Source organism: Thermobia domestica, chromosome 1 (assembly GCF_964235325.1).
Source record: "Thermobia domestica chromosome 1, izTheDome1.hap1.1, whole genome shotgun sequence".
NCBI classification, from domain to species: Eukaryota; Metazoa; Arthropoda; class Insecta; order Zygentoma; family Lepismatidae; genus Thermobia; species Thermobia domestica.
Window position 1 is genome coordinate 332297823 of NC_137454.1, and position 16756 is coordinate 332314578.

Consider the following 16756-nt stretch of genomic DNA (forward strand, 5'->3'; position numbering starts at 1 on the left):
ATACATTTTGATTAGACTCTGCTAGGCTTGTCACACAGATTGGATCGGCCAGATTGAAAAGACAATATTTTTATTTCCGAAAGTAAACTGGAAGTAAAATACCTTTGGGGGAGCGGTCGCCCCCTCTGCCCCCACGTGGTCGTGGATCCACCAATATACAGAAGAATAAATTAAACTTTTATCTTTGATGTTGTTTTGCAAGGGTGCCTTACGTAAAAGGCGCACTGTACTCTTCACGGTTTCTTTACCCACAGTAACAGTAAGTATTTATTGTATAGAACTGTGTCATACCGCAGAATAAATTAAACCGTTTATCTTTGATTTGGTTTCACAAGAGCGCCTTACATAAAGGCGCATTGTACCTTTCACGGGTTCTTTACCAACAGTAATAGTATGCATTCATTGTACAGAACTATGCCATACAGAAGAATAAATAAAACCGTTTATCTTTGGTGAGGTTCCGCAAGGGCGCCTTATATAGAGGGCGCACTGTAACCTTCATGGGTTTTTTACCAACAGTAACAGTATGTATTCATTGTACAAAATTGTGCCATACAGAAGAATAAATAAAACTGTTTATTTTTGATGTAGTTCGCGAGGGCGTCTTATGTAAAGAACGCGCTGTATTCACCACCAGTTCTTTAGCAATAATAAATGTAAGAATTTATTAGATCTATATATATAAAAAAGTTGTACCTTTATTTATAATGAGATGTTTGGGAGGGCGCACCGGGACATGTCCCGGTGTCCCGGTGGGCCAGCACGGGCCTTCAAAGATCCAAATGTTTTAGGCTTCTATAATAGTAATAAATAATAACTTGGACGGGGCATGCACATCCACAGCACATTAGCACATTACATACTATGATCATGATATGATTTATTTCAAATAAATAGGTACAAAGTTGTCATCATAGGTATTCTGCCATTATTGGCAAGTCACTTGCCGCAACTGAGAAGCTTCCATGCTCCTTAGTCTTCACGTAAGGGATTGAAAATTTGACTTTTTTTCCAGAAAGATTTTATTTCGATAACTGCTTGGATGAGTATCATATCCAACAACATAGAAGGTTTTCAACGGACGTAAAGATCATAATGCAGTTTACAGCAATTTGATATCTCAAACTGATCTGGAGATGTGATACACATTGGTAAAGTTTGCAACACTGGTTAAAATTATGTAATTGCAAGAATTTATTGTAATTACAAGTACCAAAATCTGTTTCTGTAATGTTATAAAAGCAAAGAGAATCAAGATACATTACGAACAATCCCCAAATACGTCATTTTTAGGAGTATCACTATCAGTATTCACGTTTTTCATATCTCCTGAACGATTTGAGATATCAAATTGCTGTAACGGCTCCGAGAAGTTTACGTCTTTTGAGAATCACCTACGTGATTAGACGTTCTGTTTATGTGAGAAATTTTTCGAAAAAAGTCTAATTTTTAATTTCTTGTATTCATTCGAAATAAGCCATGGTCATAGTATTCGACACTAAGGTATTTCGGGTTTGCATTTCACTGTCCGTCTCACTTCTATTCATAGACAGATCCAGGGGGGGAAAGGTTATTCACCTCCCTGAGTTTCACAATCACCAGTGCTGCAAAAGTCGGTGAGAGAGAAAACAGAATCTTTCACTACCTTCTTTCCTCACCGTTGAATTCGTCCTGAATCCGCCTCTGCTTTTATTAATACTATTATCAGGTTTCTAAAGTTTAGATGCTTGTCATATTGAAGCGTCCTTAATTTGCAACACTGAATAACAAATTTGTGTTGTAAGGTTTCGTTTAATATTTAGATTTGAGATATGTAATAACATGGCATAGTGGCGTTAAAAATATAACTTTATATTATGTTGGCAACACTATTAATTTGTTGGTACTGCAGAGTTTATTAGACAGAGTTCCCTTGTCGTTATTTGCATCTTACAAAATTCCAGCCATTTTTGTCAATTAGTTTCAAAATTACATGGGCGTATCAAGATAAATGGCCATCTCAAATTTTTATACTAGAAAGTGGAGAAGTTCCATATAATATAAGCCTAATTAATCATTTTTTTTTCTTTCTTTAAATGTAAAATCTCAAATGATTGTTGTGTTTTCTTCTTTTAAAGAGACTCAAAATATTTTTCAAGTGAAAAGAAAACATATAAATAGAAGATTCGCAATCTAGTTTTTATTTTAAGCTCAACACCTTGCAAATGTGTTCCGATGATGATGAGGATATTGGTTTTAGTTTAGCGTCCTACTCAGCTATAGAGACGTGAACTCAGCGTAACATGAGATACAAACCACTTAAGCTCCAGGCTGGAATCGAACCCGGTCTCCCGAACCGAAAACGCATACGCTAAACATATAGTCACGAGGGACCTCGAATGGGGCTGCGTAATTAAGGGAGATGCTGATGATCAAAATAATGGATGAAATGGTGCAACGCTATGAAATGAGGAAACGGGAGAACCCTGAGAAAACCCACGAGCACGGTGTTTGTCCACCACAAGGTCCACACGGTGCGAGCTGGGATCGAACCAGGGACCCCAAGCACCGGAGGTGAACACTCTACCACTGAGCCACCGCGCCCCCATAGGAAATTGTTCAAGGTTATGTACATACAAAGCTCAAGCGACTGAGACATTTTCTCAGGTCAACATGTTCTCTCAAATTATGAAGTATTGACTGTATCCTATCGTCAACTTTCATATACATGGCTTTTCCGTTCTTTTGAGTAATGCTCAGCATTTCCATTCTTCTGAAAACATGATTACATATAGAATCTTCCCTCAATAGTCTTCACAAGATTGGAAATGTGCAGGGGTTCTGGATAATATTTTGTTTAAGCATTTGTGTCAGTCTTCTACTGCTTTATTTGTTCGATTCCTGTGACTGCTACAATTCCAACTTTCCGGAGAAAAATTTCGATTTTCCAGCCATTGCTCCTAATCATTGAAGACTTCGACTCTTCGTCTAATCGGACAGCCTCCATGTTGATCAACAAACCATCAGAAATATACTCTACGGGTACTAGTGCCAGTGTTGGACACATCCGGACGTGACTGCGAATCTCTTTAATCTTGAGATTAGGGATGGCCACATTTTTTCGAAAAATACTTTTTCGAAAACTAAAAACGAAAAACGAAATTTTATTCGAAAAACGAAAATTTTTTCGAAAAACGAAAAATTTTTCGAAAAACGAAAAACGAAAAATTTTTCGAAAAACAAAAAACGAAAAATTTTTCGAAAAACGAAAAACGAAAAATTTTTCGGAAAACGAAAAACGAAAAATTTTTCGAAAAACGAAAAACGAAAAATTTTTCGAAAAAACGAAAAACGAAAAATTTTTCGAAAAAGCGAAAAACGAAAAAACGAAAAATGAAATTTCCGAAAATCGAAAAACAGATTTTTCGAAAAAGGCCATCCCTAGTCGAGACAGAATTTTCCTGGCAAAATTCGAGTCGAGACATGGCTCTTCCAATAGAGAAATATACATTTTTCGAGTCGAGACATAACTTTTACATCACATTTTCGAGACGAGACAGCCACAAATCTTGTCTCGTGCGCATCCCTAACTGCTGGCTCGCAGCGAGTCCACACAGGTGTAGCGGGTCGACAAACCATTGCAGGCAATGAGTCAAACCATACGAGCAGACTTTCCCGCGCCCGCAGAAATGGAAAGCGAAGAACTGGACCCAAACTATTCATTAACGAAATACAAAAATATCCTGAAATAGGCCTATAGAATTTAAAGTGTGAAATATATCGAGACAGAAAAAAAGAGAGGGGCATGGAACAAGATGTGTGGGAAGAAGAAAAAAACAACATTGCTATGTATTATAATTACTTTTTAATGTGAGAATCTAATATTCATGTTGTGTTACTAGTGACATAGTAGTAGCTTAAAACTACAGTCAAGATATAGTTAAGTCTTAATTGTTTTGTTTTTTCGTTTTTTTGGCCTGACCTTCCCTTCCCTTTCCTTTTTCTCTCCCTTTTCCATTTACTTATGAAATAAAGGATATATATATATATATATATATATATATATAATAAGCATTCCCATACCTCCCCGTTTTGGTATGCTCAAGACACCGTCTGAGATTTACTCGACTGGGCAAGTGTAATAATAATAATAATAATAATAATAATAATAATAATAATAATAATAATAATAATAATAATAATAAATTCATGTAGTATTTACATTTGATTTTCGTTTAGCACCCCGTTTCAGCAGCGAGGCTATGAACGCTTTATTGTGATATTAACAACAGTAGAGAACAAATAGGTTTGGAGAACGAGCCTCTATTGTTAGTGCAGTTCCTTGAGCTTTCTTATATCACTTACTCCGGAATGAATGGACATTTGTAACACAGAATTATACTTTAGGTCGAGGTCATGCATTATATAGGCTCTGTGCCAAAAGGGACGCTGAAGTCCAAACAACCATCAACATAATAGCAGAACAGAAAAGAAAGAAACAAAAACATCGTTTTTCGGGTGATAATTTGTCGTCCATTGTAAATGTATTAAATTTTAAACATATTAGATTTAACACGAAAATTAGTTGAACATCAGGGTATTCATGAGGTCAAAAAAAAAAAAAAAAAAAAAAAGCGTGCCGGATGCTTAAGAAAAATATTGGTTCTCATGTAATTGATAATATTGTGTACATCGTTGCTATTTTAGAGATAGCAACTGAATGTTTCTTGACAAAAAGACAACTTAAAACGTTGTCATGAAACCCTACCTATCTTTTTCTGTTTTCGTTTGCTGCATTGCCTCCTTCTAGTGTGCTACACATATTTCTCAAATCCTTTTATAGTTATTCGTAAAATATTTGAGCCACCTTCCCTCTGATTATTGCATTTCACTAAAAATGTAATTACAAAACCCCATTACATACTCTATTTTTGACATAAATTTTGAACTCCCCTATCCACTTAAACTGTGGAAATTTTGATATTATATAAATGACCGCCCTTCCTCTTTTAGCACTGGAATATACGAAAGCCTTGAAACATGTTCCATTGTTTTATGTAAGAGTTCATATTTGGAATTCACATCTTTAACTTAAGAGGCTCTCACACACGACACTCTGTGTGAATAAAGAAAGGGAAATGTTACAATTACAAAAAATATTCCCCTTTTACCACCTTAGAAGTGGACTATTCGGAAACACTAAATCCAATATTTTTTTATTTAAGAGTTTACATTCGGAATTTCACATCTCCAATTTAAGTGAATCCTCACATTGAACAATTTCTCAATATATAAAGGGAAATTTCACTACTATAGAAATGAAATGAAATCTTTGAGTTTTACGTTTTACGTTATGCAGGGAGACTAAAGGAAACTGTGATGAGAATGAATGAAATGGTAGAATGAAGAAAATAGGAGGAAATGGGAGAACCCGAGAAAATCCAAGCACACTGTGTTTGTCCACCACAAAGCCCATTTAACGCGAACTGGGATTGAACCAAGGACGCCACGCACCAGAGGTGAACGCACTAAGCCACCGCGACACCACTACTATATAAATCCTCCTCCTCTTCAAGAGAGAGAGAAAAAAAACACTGGAAACTGTGATCAATTATTTTTATTTAGGAGTTTATATTGCGAATTTTACATCTCTAACCGCAGTGAATTCTCACATTCGGTTCTTTGTGAATAAATAAAGGGAAATTTTACTGTTACTGAAATGCCTTTCTTACCCTCCTGGGAACGGAAAATTTTAATGGTAGCGCTCAAATAAGTGTCTAATTTTTAATTTAAAGTTGCCAACATATGCCAAAAATTGTAATTAGTCACGCGGTAACGCTAGTGGAGGCTAATAACAACTGAAAATGTCTATGAATATGTCCCCGAATTTCTTACTTTCTGCATTCATACAAACGATAGTTAGTTAACATAATTAGATTATATGTAACAGCTAAGATTTGAATTGGTGGTATGGGAAGTCTTATGATAGTACCTTCTACTTTAATTTTATCACTGAACGTATTATCGTTAAGAGTTCATAAACGAAGTGCTGATCATGCGAAAATAATTTGAAGAACTTCTCTTTGTCATTGCATAAATCAATAAATATGGAAGATAACTGTAGCTGAAAATTGAATAAACTGTTTTCTATGTTGGACTGAAATGCCCGCCCGAGTTCGTTGTGAGCCCGCAGTAGACTTTTCTGCTCGTCTGAATCGAGCCATAGAGTCTCTTGCATTTTTTTTTTTTAATGCTAAATAGGATTTTTTCGTAAGGAAACATTGGTTGGAATAAAAGATCCCTTCAATCATTCGGATTCGAGACAAAGCAAGATATTACATCTGAGATTCATTTCTTCGTTGCCAATAGCAAATCCAGGGGTTGGGGTATTACAATGGCACAGCCGATCCCAGTTGTTTCATGGATGCTTGGGCAACATGAAGGCAAAACATAACATGTGTATATGAGGCTATTTGTATTTTATTTGATACTAGCAGCGTTCACCCCGCTTCGCTGCGGTCACCCCGGAACGCAATAAACTTTGTTACTTAGATAATTTTTACTTTTTCGCTTTCAAGTGATATGATAAAAACCATAGAAGATTGCAGTAAATGTTAACATTATATCGCCTGTCATTTATGTTAACCCGCCCCGCTTCGCTGCGGTCACCCCGGAACGCAATAAACGTTGTTACTTAGATAATTTTTACTTTTTCGCTTTCAAGTGATATGATAAAAACCATAGTAGATTGCAGTAAATGTTAACATTATATCGCCTGTCATTTATGTTAACCCGCCGAGTGACACGGTCATGCGGGTTGCATATAAATACGTTTATTTTTACCTATGATGAACTAACAAAGGATTTGTACGTTATGGACACTTGAATGGTCAATTATCTCAAGACACTGGTAATTAAAAATTAAAGTGATATGATAAAAACCATCTAGGGTCCAAATCCTAATAACCCCCCAAAAATGAAAGAAATTGGTTCAGCCGTATTAGCGTGATGAGGGAACAAAGGATTTGTACGTTCTCTTTTATATATATAGATCATTTAATAAAACAATATTTTTGATTATTACGATTAAATCAAAAATAGTTTAATATAAGAGAAAACCCGGAACAAATTTTATTACACAAATTTCTCCAGGAGTCACTAAAAATCAGCAAATTTTAAAATTATTGAAATTCACTGACTTACGCAAAATTTGTTTGCTTTTGCAGTAAAATGCATTTTATTCACGTTACTTAGTAAAAGTATTGTAATATAGACTATAAAAGACGGTGTTAAATTGTGCAATCGATTTTTATTCTGAGTAAGTATAGGGGGTTCTAGTTTGCTTATCCTGTCCAGCGCCGTAACTTAGATTTTTTCTGGGGGGTTCAATCATTAATATTTGGGCCCCTAGAAAGAGTTGTCGCATGGACCCTCCCGCAAAATTCGAAAATAGGCTTATTCTTTCACCTTTCTCTTACTCTTTGAGGCCCCCCGTAGCCTTTGGGCCCTCCTGTACGTCAAGGTCTGCGGGGCCGTTATTTACGACCCAGAGGCCCGCTCCATACATGACAAATTAATTTAGGGGATAATATTGACAAATCTCAAAAACTATATGAATATATATTATTTGTAGGACCCCTAATAGTAGACATTTTTTTTTTTTTACTGAAATGGGCCCATGACTCATTTTTGTTTTATTTACCTTTTGCATGCTGTTTTGTTTATGTAATGTAGTGAACCTATTTGATGTTTCATTTATAATTTCATGTTCGTATCGTTTATAGAGTAAGAAAACTTTGTCTTAAAGTTGGCCTTCTCGAACAGCGGGGAGCTTCGCTAGGAGAGGGCAATTGCCACCACAAGTTACGGCCCTGGTCGTACCTCTTCTTTACGAATCCTAAAACAGTTAGTGTTTGTTTTCGAGATCAATAACACTTTCAGCAACGTTTTGCCTGGCGCAATAAGTGAACAATTGTACTGTGAGTGCAAAGAATCATGGTGAGTGCATCTGTGCAAAGAATCATGGTGCGAATTACTTCCAGGGATGGGGAGAATTACCCTCAGGAAAGTTTTTATTCTTGGCTGGAAAACAAAAAATTCCCAGGGGGATTCTATTTTTTCTTTCTACCCTCAGTTATATTTCTTACATTATTTAATTCAATGTGCTAAACGTATATCCATTCGAAAATTGTTAATAGAAAATTCACAGTAAAAGGTAATTTTAACTCATAGGCACATACTTAATAGCTTGTGAGGTATTGTATGAAATTGATAGGATCTGGCAATACTAGTTGACAACTGACTGTGGATCAGCGAGACGCAGATGTAAACGTCGAACAAGTGAAGACTGGTGTACTTGTATCATTGTACTGTGTGCATTTTCGCCGATCCCAAGAGGTTCATCCATTACATGGCTGAAGTAGCACTCTTATTGGCCACGTACGGATGGCGTCACAAAGATTCAAGTTCAACCTCTTACTATGTGTATTGCTTTCGTTTCTCTGTTTTGTGTGTGTGCGTGTTTAAAAACAGAGAGGAGATTACCAATATTATTACTTGCGAAATACATTGCATTATAATTCTTGATTTATGTTTTCTTAAACTGTACAAATAAATTATCCTTAATTAAGTCTTCGTCCAAATGAAAGTGTTATAAAACGCACTTCACATGAATGTTATTATTGACTGCAATTTTAATATTTTTACTAAATCACGGAGACAATATTAGCTGATGGTGCTCGCAATGAATACACTGGCTTTTGCAGAAATCGTGCACTTTGTTATGCAATACCCTCTTTTGATTTCAAATTTACGTACAGAACTTGGGTTCCGCTCAATTGATGGTGTAAAATTGAAAACGTCTTCGCCTTGTTACTTTTACCATGTAGAAAAATGTTTCTAAGATTAACTTTACATTACACGCTCCAATTCGTTTTTATTTGCATCCAAAAATAGGTCTGGTTTAGAAGTATTTTGTGGCAAATAACGTTGTAGTGTTGTTATTGATAAGCCATGATCAATCAATTCCACGAGAAATGCTCACCAACTTGAATTAGATGGCCATTATTAGCTAACATTCTTTATGAACCACATAAGGATACCAACTGGAGTATACAAAATAAATTGCATTATATTTCGTTGGAGAGTTTAGCATCCCTTTTAACACCAAGGTTATAATGAGACATGGACTTACTGCTTCACGTGGAAGCCGAACCACATGGGATTATGCCGGGAATCGAATCCGGATCTCTTGGATCCAAAACTCGTGTTAACAATATAGTCACGATATAGTTCCAGACAATGTAAAGTTAACCCTGGTTTTCTTTAGAATGAATATACCAGGGTCAACTTTACATCGGCTTAAACTTTAAACCAGTGGTTCCCAAGGGCCAGCCTTCTGGAGGAGACTTGAAGTATCTACAAGCGAGGGATCACAAGCTGACTACAGAAATAAACTATAAAATTGTAAAAAAAAAAAAAAAAAAAAAAAATGTTATGTGTATGATATTTTGTCTTATACTCCCATTCGAGACTTTTAAGTAATTAATTATACACTTAACTAAATGTAAACAGATGAAAACAAAGCGAGTGGTTTGAGGTTTGGAGACCCGATCAGCAGCAAAGCTATATGAGACTTGAAGCTACTGCTTAACGTAAAATCCTAACTACATAAATTCTTGCTCGAAAACAAACTTAGGTCTCCGCGCCGAAGACGTCTAGTGTTGTTGTTTATAAGTTTGTAACACTATACTTACTTGGTTCAGTGTATAAACAAGCTAGTTGCATAGAAATTCTCTTTCGTTTCTTTATTACTACATATAGCTTCCAAATGGGTAGGTGGATAGCGTACACACCTTTGACGCAGGAGGCCCGTCTTCGACTCCCGGCACAAGCTCATAAGGCTCCTGCTGAAAGGAACGCTAAATTGAATTTGAAAACCAAATCTAAATTAATACATCTTTCCTGTAAATTGCCAGCTTTTGGAATTTGATTTCAAAACAGGCCCGTATCCAGGTGGGTCTAGGGGGGCCGGGCCTTCTAAATTTTGGCTTCCCCCCTTAAACTTTCAAGGTAGGCTTGCAAATGAACTATAATATGGTGATAAACTATAATTTGGTTGGATCGGGCCCCCCTAATTTTAGCCGGGCCCTCCCTACATTTTTGGGCTGGCTGCCGGCCTGTTTCAAAATCTGCAGTAAATGCTACATACTGCAGTGTTTTAAGGCTAGTGGTTTCAGATCTCTATTCAGGTGTCTGTTTTCTTAGGTCCCCTATACTTCCCAGTGGATTATGACGAAAATCCTTTTTGAAAGCATTCGTAGCAGAATGAAAATCCGCTGATGGAATGTGTTCATTTAAACTTTACGAGTTTCGTATAGAGATAATTTTAAAAAAATGAACTCCTGTAGTTTGTACGTGCATTGGAAGTGGAGAGATATTTTGTAACATATGTTATTGTCGTGTCTTTATTGATAATGGTTTCTTGATGCAATTATATCATCAAGTGCGTAAAATATAGGTCAATCTGTGCTGACTGGTCTGTACAAGCTAGTTTCTCATCAAATCCGCACAAGGGCAGGGCGAAGCAGGAAGCACAAGTGCGAGCTTATAAAGTGTAAGTGATAATGTTTAACGCAGTGGTTCCCAACCGTTTACCTGGCGCCTCCTTCTTAAACCCTGTATACTTATCGCTAACCTCCCTCCCACTCATCGGCCAGATGTGCTTTTTTGTCTGATTTCAGATTCAGCATTGAAATCTCAAGTCTTCAATAATAATAATAATAATAATAATAATAATAATAATAATAATAATAATAATAATAATAATAATAATAATAATAACGAAAATGCAATCATAACCATATTTTCTTCTTTACTTCCCTCGTAGCTATACGATTAGCATAGACGTTTTCGGCGCGAGAGACCTGAGATTGATTTTCGGCGAGAACTTATGTAGTTAGGATTTTACATTAAGCTGTAATTTAACGTCACATATAGCTTCGCTAGTGCATACAATGAGTGCAAGGAGAGGTTCGATTGGGTATGGACTTTCAGGTTTTCGTGTAAAAGAACGATGTATTTCGAAAAATTACTTATTAGATATTAACAACTCAAAATGGATTATCACGCGGAAAATATGCTGGCATATTAGTTTGAAGTTTGTAGGGTGTAAGTTTGTAAGGTAAGAAGTATAGGGTGTAAGTTTGAAGAAAGCTAGGTTTTTCTTACTTACTTTTTAATCTTTTAATCCTCTGAAAACAGTAAATTCTGTCTCTTAATTGATTTTAGTGCTTTTGTTTAACTCTTTTCTACCAGCTGAATGAAGTCTGGATCTAAAATCTCAGAAAAATATTTGCAATCTGGATAATTACAATACGGATATAATAAAGAAATAAGGCTATTTTTCAGGATTTACAAAAACCGTGTTCTTTTTTTATTTTTTATTTTTTTAAAACAAACCAGAATGTTTGGTTTAAATCAGATATCTTTTATTTAAACAGGTTTACCTTAGATTAAAGTGGAGTAACCGTTGCCCCCCCTTTTTTTCTTTTTTTTAAAGAGTAAAGGTAATTTGAGGCTGATAATTCGATTGAGCAAGGTCACACCCCCGAGAAATGACCGCAACCTGCTCAAACTAGAGGTCATAGGTCAACTAGTTCTACAAACGATTTACCAGAACACCATAACTTATTCAGCAGTCTACTCATTCAGCATTGGTTTAGCTTGAAGTTTCCTTGTCGGAGGGATGATCGTCCACACGCTGAATGGGTGTGGGAGTCGTGAAAAATACTTTTTTTTTTTTTAAACTTTTCTCTTTAATTGTGATTTTATTTTATCAAGTTTGGAGTTCTCGCCGAACTGCCTATGGTGCGCTGTCACACGAGCGGACGGTCAACTTGGTCAACAAAACTTTTCCACAGAAGCTGATTAAGTGTCTAAATTTATAACATTGGAAAGTGGATCGAAGAAACAGAGATTTCTATTAGGTTTGACTGGTTTGTTAATAAAAAAACAGTTTTATTTAGAAAGATAATATGAATGGTCCAGAACCATTAGTCATTTCTTGTATTGATTAGCAAATTAAATTAAGCCGATATTTTTGACTTTGACTAAATTAGATCTTCTGTATTATGTAGTCTTTTAAAATTGTCCATTGATTTAATGTGTCTGTGAATTTATCGCCTTTATTATCAAGGGATTCTGGTTTCGAGTGCAAATGAAGGACAATATCTACCGAGTGAAAACTGAGTAGTAGTTCGGATCTCACTTTAAGCTGTAGGTCCCGTTCTTCATAACCTTGCTGTTGCAGAAGAACGTTACGGCCAAACTCAGTTTATTGCCCTCCATATGTAATTTATATAAACAAAGCAAATGTGTTTAAACCAAAAATCTTATATAATAAAAACAGTTTTTGCCAACTTCGATAACACTATAACTAATACTACTTAGATATTATAGGGACGGAGTTTACAGCAGTGCCGTATATTCGTGGGACGTTAAACTCCAAGAAACCAGAAAGCGTTATTCTTCCATAATTATTCGTCTCTTTTTGTCTATAGGTTGGAAACGTGGCATGTGAAACTACAACTTTTATTCTTTTTTTGTATCTTACTTGAAGTATTTATCAATAATATAAAATTTTATTCTATATAATCTATATAATTCTATATAATTCTATACTAGGAATGCAATGGATATACCCGATTGCAATGAACTGAGCTGAGCGAGCTTAAACTACGTAATCAGTTTATTCTGACTTTTTCAACATCTACACATACTCTATCAGCGTGCTAAGTTTGCTTGAGATCGGCCAAACGGTTTAGGAGCAAGCGTTTTTCGGTGATTATTCCTCGATGGTACATCGGATTTTTGATTTCGACCTATGTTGTCACTCAGCACGACATACTCTATCAGCGTGCTAAGTTTGGTTGAGATCGGCCAAACGGTCTAGGAGCAAGCGTTTTTCGGTGATTATTCCTCGATGGTACATCGGATTTTTGATTTCAACCTATGTTGTCACTCAGCACGACATACTCTATCAGCGTGATAATTTGGTTGAGATCGGCCAAACGGTCTAGGAGGAGTTCGCGGACAACCAAACGGCTAACCCGAGTATAAGAGCTTCGCTTCGCTCAGCTCAATAATCTTTTTTGTATCGGTCACAACATACGCTCGAAATGACCCTGTGCAATAATGGTGTGTGCTACACGTCTTGTCCACTTCTGCATAGACAGCAGTGTCTTTGGACGCACAGAAGGTGATGCACCCTCAATCCGCTGCACGAGATGTACATTCCGAATATTAACTGCGTATACCATGGACTAAAGGTGGCCCCACTAGTAGAAGTCGAGAGGCGTGAGATCTGGGTAGCGTGATGTCTACTCCACCCAGACGCCCAATCCACTTTCCAGAGAACTGTTGACCAGATAGTCCCGCACACTAAATCCGTAATGGGGAGGGCCTCCATCCTCTTGGAAGGACGTTGGTTATCAACCGTCCTCCGACAACACTGACTGCAGGATATCCTCATCCAGCAGCAGTGGATATTGGTTCGCCTTCAAAGTTTCGTAGATGAAGAATGACTCGTGTCAAAAATATCACATCATACCACAGTCTTCTGATCACCATTCCTGATGTATCCAACCAATGGGGGTGATTGTCACTCCAGTACCGGTGGTTTTGTTTCTTCAATTCTCCGTTGACGTAAAAATTTGCCCCATCGGAGAACAACAGAACGGTCAAGGGGAAATCTAGATTGGTTGCCAGTTGTGCTGTTGCCCATTCTGCAAACTGCACACGACAGTCTGGATCGTCCTCTGTGAGATGGCGGTGAAACTGGATCTTGTATAGGGGCCACTTGTTAGTGGAAGTATCCTTCGAATGGACGTTCGAGTAACTTCCTGTGGTAAACGCCGTGCTCTACATTGGAGGCTTTTGCTGAAAGATTCGATGACAGAGACGGTGGTTTCCTCATCTGTAGACGTTTTCGAGCCATCACTACGATGCCTGTCGTCCACAGAATCTGTCTCCCGGAATCTCCTGATGAGTTTGGCCACACCATATTGGGATATGGGCTCCCTTTCGGGGTGTAACACATTAAACTCCGCACCCACCACACAAAAACTGCGATTTCCACATACCAGGATGATCTCATACGTTCCTAGAGCATCAGCACCATTGTTCAGTCACTGGAATCTGCAACGATAAAACAGGCCATATTTCATCAACGGTTAGTGATAGGGCAAAATGGACAGCAGCATTGCATTCCTGGCCAAAAAAATATTCTTAAAATATGTACCGCATGCCTATTTCCAATTGCTGTTGGCAAATGCTGTTAGGATTTGGAGACTGATTGGCAGTGTTTTTTGTTTGTGTGGCGCTCGTGACTAAATAATATATTTTTATCTACTTAGACATGTTAAGAGAAGTACAGTTTTACTTCAATAGGATCATTCTAAGCTTAACTTTTCTTTGAATGGATGACTAAGCTAACATAATCTGCATTCATTCATTGATTAGACGTAATACTCTCAGGTTTAGTATAGTAACTTGTCCACACATTCTAATATATTTCAAGCTACTTCGTGTCTGCTAACCGAATGCGGTAGTAGTCTCTACTGGAACTGATATTTCTAATATTTGCTATTAAAATAAAATTTCACAAGTCTTAAAATAATTTTACAACTCACATTTATTAGTAGCAGTCATTAAACAACTTTAAAATATATTAATAGGGGTTAAAATTGGAATTTACAACCGCGAACAAAATTGTCCCCTTTATTCTTTCACGTGACCAATTATAGTTTAGTCTTCCTAGGGTTAATGTTAAGGAACACGAATGACTAATGATAGTGAATGATTATGAAGGAATTAGCAGTATGAGAACGTGGGAGAGAACGGGAAAGCCCTCACGAATATGATATTGTCCACCATAAACTCATGAGGCTGGATATTGAACCAAAGACCCGTCGCACAAAAAGGTAACGTTCTACCTCTGAGCAATCAACCCTTTCCTTCCGCAGTGCTGATGAATGACGTCATACTGTAAAGAGCTGGTCTCACTCTCCAACGTAGTGGTCTTCTACACACGTCTTCCTATTTTTCCCCCACTTTTTCCTCAAGATTTCTGATAAAACGAACAGCGAAATCGTATTGAAATAAAATATTTGTTTTGTTCCACGGTTATGCAGGGCAGCCTAATGATACGGCGATGATGAGAATGAATTAAATGAGGAATGCAGAAAGTGGGAGGAAACTGTAGAACCCTGAGAAAACCCACGCATACGGTATTTGTCCACCACTAACGTACATTTTATTGTTTCAATGATTTGTGAAATAATATATTTTCTAGTTATATTAATACCTTCAGAACAATATTTCCTAAAATTTGTTGCAGATATCGAATGGTACTTGGCCAAATGGAATCTACTTTAGCTGTCCTTAGTGAAAGGGTATCTTCTGTCAAATAGAAGGTGGACACACTTCTAAGTAATGGTGTGAGTGTGAAAGCAGAGACCATAAACGAAGAATACGAAATTCTTGGCATTCTGCCTCTGCGAACGTTGGATGATTTTGAAATATTTGAAACAAAGCCTGAAGATCCAAACTTCGGAAAGAAATACGTAAGTGTCCTATAAAAACTCTACAGTCCGCAGCAAAAAACCATGCTACATAAGCGTGTCAGTTTATTGTGAATCGACGAAGTATGTTGTTCCAAAATAAATGTGCAGGGGATAACGTCTAGGTTTCTCCTGGCGTGATTCGTGCCACTTGTACATTGTGTTAATTCCCTGCGCTGTTAGGCGTAGTTTCACAATAAACTTACATGCTCATGTTGCAAGTTTTTTGCTGCAGAGTGTACACGTTAAAAAGCAGGTTTCAAATTTTTGTTCAAATCAAATCTTATTACTTTTAATTTTCGCTTTTTTGGAACATCTCTCTTTTGATTAAATGCTAGCATCAACTCCATTTTTGCCAATTTATCCATTATAATGTGGATTTGCTATGGACTATAATTTTGGTCAACTTGCCATTCATACTTAATAATATATAGTCATTTGGGCGGCAATTAACCCTTTTGCAGTCAAAATTTGTTTGAAAATATCAAAAACCTAAAAAAAAGTAGCTTGGTATTTTTCTAATTATTCTGTTTATAACAGCACTTACATTGTCACATTAGATTACATATCGTTTATCAGTCAATAGACCAATAGTGTTATCAAGACATACCCAGCATTTGAAGTTGAAATAATTCAAGAGATTTTATTACTTCTAGTCAATGAAGAAATAAATTGTATTGTAAAACGGTTTCATAAATTATATTAGAACATCTTTGTAAACTAGTACACAAAAGGTACCAAATTTTTACTTTCTTTATTCCTAAATTCTCTTCCCTATAATATAAGTTAAGTTTAGCCATTTTTAGCTAGTTTTTGTGCGTCATTTAGCTATTTTCTGACACTACTTGTTCGCAGCACTGATTAACTCACTGTTTCTTGTTACTTTTGGAAATACATGTGATTTTCATACACACACTCACACACGACATTGGTCCTTTTAAATAACCGCTATTCTGATACAAAACTGAAAGTTACTAAATAAATCCCAGTCAAACAGTTTTTGTTAGTCACGTATCCCATTTGATACGGCCTTCCCTGAAACTCAGAACCTCACGCGTTTTATTTTCACACTTCACATTACGGTATATAAAATTTAATCTAGTGCCATGCATGCTTTGTTATTTTTTTCCACGGGTAGAGAAGCATAACAATACGGA

The 16756-nt window shown here is 36.6% G+C and overlaps 1 long non-coding RNA gene across 2 annotated transcripts in view; it reads left to right on the forward strand.

Annotated features, from left to right (window-relative positions):
• Window positions 1-16756, forward strand: part of LOC145668002 (uncharacterized) — a 42328-nt gene that overhangs the window by 21799 nt on the left and 3773 nt on the right. The window contains exon 1 of one of the 2 annotated variants that reach the window (XR_014127937.1): window positions 14392-15602. The exons of the other annotated variant lie outside the window; for it this stretch is intronic. This is a non-coding gene — a long non-coding RNA (uncharacterized LOC145668002). Of the gene's footprint in view, window positions 1-14391; window positions 15603-16756 lie in introns of those variants that run through there. 2 annotated transcript variants of the gene reach the window in all.